Genomic DNA, 7671 nt, shown 5'->3' with positions numbered 1-7671 from the left:
GGGGGGGGGGGGGGGCGGGGAAACGCGCCCCGAATTCAAGGGATCGAGGCTAGGCCTAGGCAGTTTACACTTGGGCGGAGCAGAAGGAGGGACGCGGCCTGGGCGGGGCAGGAAGGCCAAGAAAGGGGCCTGCGATAACATTTATGCGCAGAATCCCCGCCTGGACGCCGCGCAAAGACCCAGCAACCTTGCCCGCCGCCTCTCCCCTGCTACGGTACAGTTGCGCATGCGCCATTGTAGTTCCTCGCTTCCCTCTCCGCCTAGCTTTCCGGAGTCCAGCGGCCGAGCAAGGCCCAGTTCCCCCAGGATGCAGTCCGTCCGAAAACGGTGACTACTTCCACTCTTTCTCAAGCAATAACTGCTAACCTTCTTTCCATTTCTCACTCCCAGCCTGCGCACTCCTAGCTTCAGACATACCTTCTAACCCGCCTCTCAGGAGCCCACACAGCTCTTCTAACACCGGATGTGCTTCTGACGCTCCCAGGGTCCGCTCCAGACTCTTTACCTTGCGTCCCCGCCCCTCGAGGGAAGCCCCGCCTCCGTATTCGGCCTAAGGCCAGTCCTCATTGGTCGTTGATTGCACTTCTGCCCTTCCATTGGTTGTACGTGCATAAACAACGACTACTTACTTCAGAGCTATTTGCTTAACTCCCTTGTCGATCAGGACTCTAGCCGCCAACCAGCGTCGTTGCAAAAGACCTCCACCTTCTTCCTGCATAGTAAGGAAGGGTCGCGGTCCAAAGCCGCCTCTAGTGGACAAAGGGAAGAGGGGCAGGCCCCACCCAAAACACAGGGCAACTAATGCAGCCTGCAAAACGCGTGAGGTAGCGCTGCAAAAGTGTCATGATTCTGGTTTAAGGCTTGTCATGTAATGTTAAAGGGGGAAACAGATTCAGAAAACACGTAGAAAAACGCTGTCACAAGGGCCAATTTACCGTGAATCTAGTGAAGCTTAAACTTCAGAACACCTACGGAGGCTCAGTGAATTCTCCAGGAACGCGAGGAAGAATGAACAGCCCCAGTCCTGCATCGGACGCACGAGCCCACCCTGAAAGTCCCTCTCTGAGCCTTAATGGTGGATCTGGGGTCGTGGGCGGGGCCAGCGGGCTGCCAGGACCACCTCCCTGTCCACCTTGCTTCGGGGAGGTGGATATTATTAGTCCGATGGGTGGGAGGGGAACGAGGGTGGCTGTCTGGCCGAGCTGCCCTGACAGCCCTGAAGAAACTAAGCCATGGAAGATCAAAGGGCTCGAGCTCTCCGAGGACTCCTAAGCAATACTTGCACAAGAACTTACAGTAAGGAGTTATGAAACTGATTTTAAAAAGTTTCTACACTATCAGTTTTTTTCAGAACTATTTTTTTTGCTGATTTATTTTTCTAATATCTCTACAAAAATAATACAACATGGTCATACGAAGAGGCAAAAAGTATGCAGCCAAAAAAAGTAGAAAAAGAAAAAAAGCTTAAAGTGGTTTGCAAGCAGTTCAGTTCAGTTCAGTCGCTCAGTCGTGTCCGACTCTTTGCGACCCCATGAATTGCAGCATGCCAGGCCTCCCTGTCCATCACCAACTCCCGGAGTTCACTCAAACTCACGTCCATCGAGTCAGTGATGCCATCTAGCCATCTCATCCTCTGTCGTCCCCTTCTCCTCCTGCCCCCAATCCCTCCCAGTTAGTAATAATAATGTAATTTTTTTGATTGTGGTGATGTTTGTGGTTTTGTCATTATTTTAAAATCTGTAATGATTTATTAATATTCTTATTCTAAATAAATATTGACTTTATTACATGATTTTGTATTCTTTTTCTGAAATACAGCCCTACAATTGTAGATGTTTTGGGCTGTACAAAGCATAGATCCACCCCTGACCCTCATTTTACAAATAAGGAAACAAGCCCCTGGACAGAAAAGGTTCTAGCAAAACAAGGGAAGAAATTTAGATTAAGGATTTCATCAGTGAATATCAAATCAGAATGAAAGATTTAGGAAACTGCTTTCTAGAAGGATAGGTTATTTTTCCTTTTTTTTCTTTGGCAGCGTCTCCCTGATTCAGGGTGGAACCCAGGCCCTGGGCAGTGAAAGCATGGAATTCTAACTGCTGGACTGACAGGGAATTCCCTAGAAGGGTAAAATGGTTATCTTTTTTCATAAAGAATACAAATGGGCAGGGTATGATTCTTGGAACACAAACTCAGATATGCAATAACATTTTATTTTTTGTAGTGCAACCTAATGTTTACTCTGAACCTTATTCCATCAGAGTGGGAAAAATATGTATTATCAGTCTTCCTTGAGATTTCTGTCCCTATTCCACCCTAATTTCTGTCACATTTCTGGGGCTAAAGTGCTTGGGAACAGGGCCTATCTGGTTCCTGGTCTTCGATCTACACAGGTTGCTGCAGAAGTTTTTACATCTGTACTGGTGTCCTTTAAGGTATAGCAGTAGCTATTTCCTTCTATACTTAAGGCACAAGAAACCTTTTGTCAGGCTAATACTGAATTATCCACCTAGAACAAGAGGTTGCTAAGAATTTGGCCTGGATAGTATATACTGACATAGGTTACTCATTCATTGAAGACATAGATTATTCACACCATTTCTGGCTCAGGGTCTTTCAAGAGGTTGCAATCAGATGTCAACAAAGGATGCAGTCATCCAAAGGACTGACTGAAGCTAGAGGAATTATTCCAAGGTACGGCTGACAATTTGGTGCTGACTGTTGGTAGCAGACCTTAGAAGCTTTCCAAATGCGTTCCTTCTTAGGGCTGTTTGAATGTCCTCAAGTTTGAGGCCTGGCTTTTTCCAGAAAGAGCAATCCCAGAAGCAGAGACAACTAGATGGAAGCCCTTTTTACAACTTATCCTCACAGTTGCATAACAATCACTTCCTTATAATAATACCCTTATTACCAGAGCCCTGTCCTGCGTCTCATGCCTCAGAGGGCCTCATGCTTTGGAGGGCCTTCCTAGAAATTTTCTAAGTCTTCCTCATGTGCCTGGGACCAATCTGGGCCAGTTATGGCATCAAGGTTCAGCCCAGATCGGGTCCTGCTGAGCTCTTGTTCAAATTTCTCCCCTTCATGGGATTCTCCAATTCCAGGATGCCCAAGGAACTCTGGAACTCATGTCTATAGCATTATCCCAAGGCCCTGTGATCAAGTCTCTGCCCCAAGAGGGCAGCCTGATCACTTGCTGGCCAGGATAGTATTTCTTTTGTGGAATCCATGAGATTGGATCTCCAGGATCATGCTGATAGGCCTACTTGGGGGTCAGACAGAAGATGAACTGAGGCCTCTGGGCTGCCAAGAGTCTTCTACTAAGCCTTGGGCTCGAATTGTGTGTATGGGTCCCTGTATTGATCCTTTCCTGTCTGTGTTCTGACTGTGGGGCTGTGTGTGGTCCATAGCACCAGAGGAAACAGAGTGACCTCAGGCATTTCTTCTTCTGTACATCACCACACACAAGCCACCCCCACCACCCCACCCCCCACCCATCCTACCACTGACATCCAGGGCATTCACTGCATCTCCTTCAAAGACTGTGGAATGTATGTCAAGCAGTCCTCTGGGAGTAGCCCCACCTTTCTCCTCCAAGATCACTTCTGAGTGCTTTTAAAACTATTGGTCCACAGTGTCAAAAGGCCTTCCCAACTAATGTCCTCTTCTGTTTCTGAATGCTGTGATGATGCCGTGTTCCCACCCACATCAGTCTTAAGTCGTGCCAAATGAGTGCACATATGACATTATGCCTCTTGTTCTATCCTTGATATGTGGAGGGTAGGGATGTGGTTAACACTGAAAGAGATCACAGTCTGAGAATGCTAGGATTATGGTTTAAAGAGTATAAGAGAAGACATGCTGAGAAGGGATTTTTATCCATTCATCCATTGACATTTGGGTTGTTTACACTTTTTGGCTATTATCAATAATGCTGCTGTGAATAGTCATGAACAAGCTTTTGTGTGAAGATATGTTTTGATTTCTCTTGGGCCTATTCCTAGGTGTGGAATTGCTGAATCTGGAGCCATAATTGGGGTAGTTTTTCTAAAATGGCCTTGAATGCTTGACACTTATCGACAGAGTAAGTCTATTCCCTCTCCCTTGGATCTGAACGAGCTCATGACTACTTCCCATAATAGACTATAGAAGTATTGCTGTGTGACTGCTAGTGCTAGGTCATAAGATACCATGCAGCTTCTGCCTGTTTCTCTTGGAGCACTGTTTCTTGGAATACTCTCTGAAGACTCTCTTAGAACCCAACTACTAGCCTGTGAGTCTAAGCTACTTGAAGAGGCCTTGTATAGGTTCTCCCATCAATAGTCACAATGGAACCAACTTTTGAGTCATCCTAGCCCAGATGTTACACATGTGAGCAATGAAGTCTTTGGATGATCCCAGCCTCCAGATGATTCTAGCAATTCATCTTCCCAGCTGATATCCTGCTGTGTCCTCTCCAAATTCCTATCTCATAGATTCCATAGGCTTAATAAAGTGGTTGTTGGTTTTTGTCATGGGGTGGCATGGACAAGTGTGTTTTTTCTACAAATCAGTAAGAAAAAGACCAAAACCAATGTAAAAATGGGCAAAGGGTATAAACAGGCAGTTCACCCAAGGGAAAAACCAAATGGTCAATAGACAAAGGAAAGTATGTTCGGTCTCACTAGTATTTAGAAAAATGCAAATTAAAACAATGATAGACCATTTACATAGATTGGCAAAATCAAAAAGCCTGATAACTCCAGCTTTCGTAAAGAAGTGGAAAAACAGAAAATAATATGCTACTGGTGTAATGGAAAACTGTCATAAACATTTTGGGGAACAATTTAACAAGATCTATCCCAGGGACCAGAGAAGGCAATGGCACCCCACTCCAGTACTCTTGCCTGGAAAATCCCATGGACGGAGGAGCCTGGTGGGCTGCAGTCCATGGGGTCGCTAAGAGTCGGGCACGACTGAGTGACTTCCCTTTCACTTTTCATTTTCATGCATTGGAGAAGGAAATGGCAACCCACTCCAGTGTTCTTGCCTGGAGAATCCCAGGGATGGGGGAGCCTGGTAGGCTACCATCTAGGGGGTCACACAGAATCGGACACAACTGAAGTGACTTAGCATAGCATCCCAGGGACAGAGGAGCCTGGTAGGAGGCTGTCTATGGGGTCGCACAGAGTCGGACATGACTGAAGCGACTTAGCAGCAGCAGCAGCAGCAGCAAAGCTTAAATGAACATACCTCATAACTTCTAGGGATATATTAATATTTTAATGCGTATGTATAAAAATATAAAACTAAACTCTTCTTTGCAACAAAAAGTTAGAAACATGGTATATTTATACCATACATTCTCAACAGGGGCAAATATCACCCTGAAAATGGTGAAAATTGGTTCTTAGGGGGCCGAAACTTAGGTGTGGCTTGTGGTTTGTGAACTCCCCAAAGCTCAGTTCTAGCCAATGAAAATTTTATTCCTTAGTACTTTTTTTCTCTTGTTGGAAGAAATTAAATTAAAATTGAATGTTATTCATTTAATAACTGGTAGTTAACAAAATTTTCTCTTTGGGGAAAATAACAAAAGAAAGGTTGAGAAACAAATTTACACAGTGAAAAACCAGTGCAGCTGCTACAACAAATGTAGTAGATTCATATGTATCAACATGGACACATCTTCAACACAATATGAATGAAAACAAATTATATAATGCTACACCCAAAATGGTACAACTGACTTAAATATAAAGTAACACTCAGAACAGTAATGTATATATTGTTTAAATATTGGGTTGGCCAGAAAGTTCTTTGGGCTTTTTTCCGTAACATTTTACAGGTTTTAGAAAGTTTTTTTTAAAAACTTGGACTTTTTTGTCCAAAACTTGTATAAACATTGGACTTTCCTGGTGGCCCAGATGGTAAAAAATCTGCCTGCAATGCAGGAGACTCGGGTTTGGAATCATGATAATAGGGGTCTCAGAGGATGCTTTGTGAGTGAGATTAAGGAAAGTTTTGATGTATTTATAATATCCTATCTTTACGAGAAATTTTCTGAAGAAAAAGTTATGAAATCTTAACATTCATTAATTGTAACCAATGGGAACATGGGCATTTATTATTATTGTCTGTGCTTTTTTTTCTCCCAAATTTTTCAAATTGAAAGAAAGTAAAAAGTTAAATATTTTAAAAATTCCTATTTGTTTTAGGTGTGTGTGAAGTGCATTTATGGAGAAGGAAATGGCAACCACTCCAGTATTCTTGCCTGGGAAGTGCATTTAACTGGGTCTGTGTCAGTGAAATCCAATTTAATGAGAGAATATGAATGGATGGAGCAGATAGAGTTTGCTTATAAAACAAATAGCTTTTTTTAAAAACCCTGCCTGCTTCACCCCATTCATATCATTCTCCTGGCCCTGAAGATATAGATGGGTTTACTTGGTCCAGAAACCCTCTTCTCTCAGGCCCCTACAGACCTCCCCTCCATCCTGTCTCTAATCCAGGGGAGGGAGATTCTTCTTAGTTTGGTGAAATGAAGGTCCTTTTTTATCTGTCCAAGACACTATACCCACGCCCTTGAGTACTTTGCCAGTAAGTGAAATGCTTAGCAGGCATCATTTGTTCACCAACCCTGCTCTACTTGCCATATCTTCCACGAAGACAATAAACATAAAGTCCACCGACTGCTTGATGGGGGGAAATAGGAAGAAAACCAAGGGAAAAATCTTAAAATGTGATTTAAAGCAGTAGGCCATAGCTGCTGTTGAAGTACCTACTATCTGATAGGCACTGGACTCTAGATCCTTTAAAAACATTGCGAAATTTAAGCTGACAGGATTCCTAAATTAGACTTTGACTTCTTTTCCCATTGCTTCTTTATTTGTCCATCTCACCGTTTACCCTTTGGTTCCCATTCTACCCACCAATGCCAAGTTCAGTTACATAAAATGCACCTCCCAGGAGGGCCTGGAACTTGGCTTTTAGAAAGCATAGACATATTCTTTGGAAACGACTCAAGGAGACTATTTCTAGATAGCACAGAGACCCAGGGAAATGGCCATCACCCAGTCTACCTGAAGATCCTCCGAGTGTGTATGTCCAACCTCAGATTAAGGGAACAAAAGACCAACCATCTATTTACCTGGGTCAGGGAGGTTTCTCAGAATGCGGGACTTTTAGTGCTAAAAGCAGGACAGGCAATTTGGGACAACTACCAGCCCCAAACCTGGGACAGAGTGGAAGTTATAGGACACAGGGCTAGGCAGGGAGCTAGTAGGAGAAGAGAAAGCTAAGCGACCTCCTCCCACAACGTGAATTTGAAGGAAAATTCTGTTGGGTTTCCAGTCATTTCAAGGAGTGTAGATGTAACTAATGACCAAGAAGCAAAAGACTCCAGAAAGATTTCTTAAGCTTCATAACTTCCGCATATTTGTAGTGTTATTTTTGGTCTGTTTTTATTAGCAGAAGCAAAACACTTGTGATTATAGGTAAGATTTTTCTGTTCCTGTTTTTTTTTGTTTTCGATCATGCAGCACGGCTTGAGGGGTCTTAGTTCTCTGACCAGGTACTAAACCCCGGGCCCACTGGACTGCTAGGGAATTCAGGTAATTTTTTTTTCCTTTGCTTTCTATAATAATACTAGTAAATATGTATTGTGCACTGTTTCTTACATGTTAGTCAATGGATAAG

At 43.6% G+C, this 7671-nt stretch overlaps 1 protein-coding gene across 1 annotated transcript in view; it reads right to left on the bottom strand.

Moving 5' to 3' along the window:
* Positions 1–517, bottom strand: part of TMBIM6 (transmembrane BAX inhibitor motif containing 6) — a 16692-nt gene extending 16175 nt beyond the window's left edge. Inside the window, exon 1 of the mRNA XM_010857782.1 lies at positions 418–517. The gene's annotated coding sequence lies outside the window, so the exon portion shown is untranslated. The remainder of the gene's footprint in view (positions 1–417) is intronic.
* Positions 518–7671: the final 7154 nt, after the last annotated feature.

The sequence above is a fragment of the Bison bison genome, unplaced genomic scaffold, assembly GCF_000754665.1.
Source record: "Bison bison bison isolate TAMUID 2011002044 unplaced genomic scaffold, Bison_UMD1.0 scf7180017864383, whole genome shotgun sequence".
Lineage (NCBI taxonomy): Eukaryota > Metazoa > Chordata > Mammalia > Artiodactyla > Bovidae > Bison > Bison bison.
This window is presented reverse-complemented; position numbering and strand designations above follow the sequence as displayed.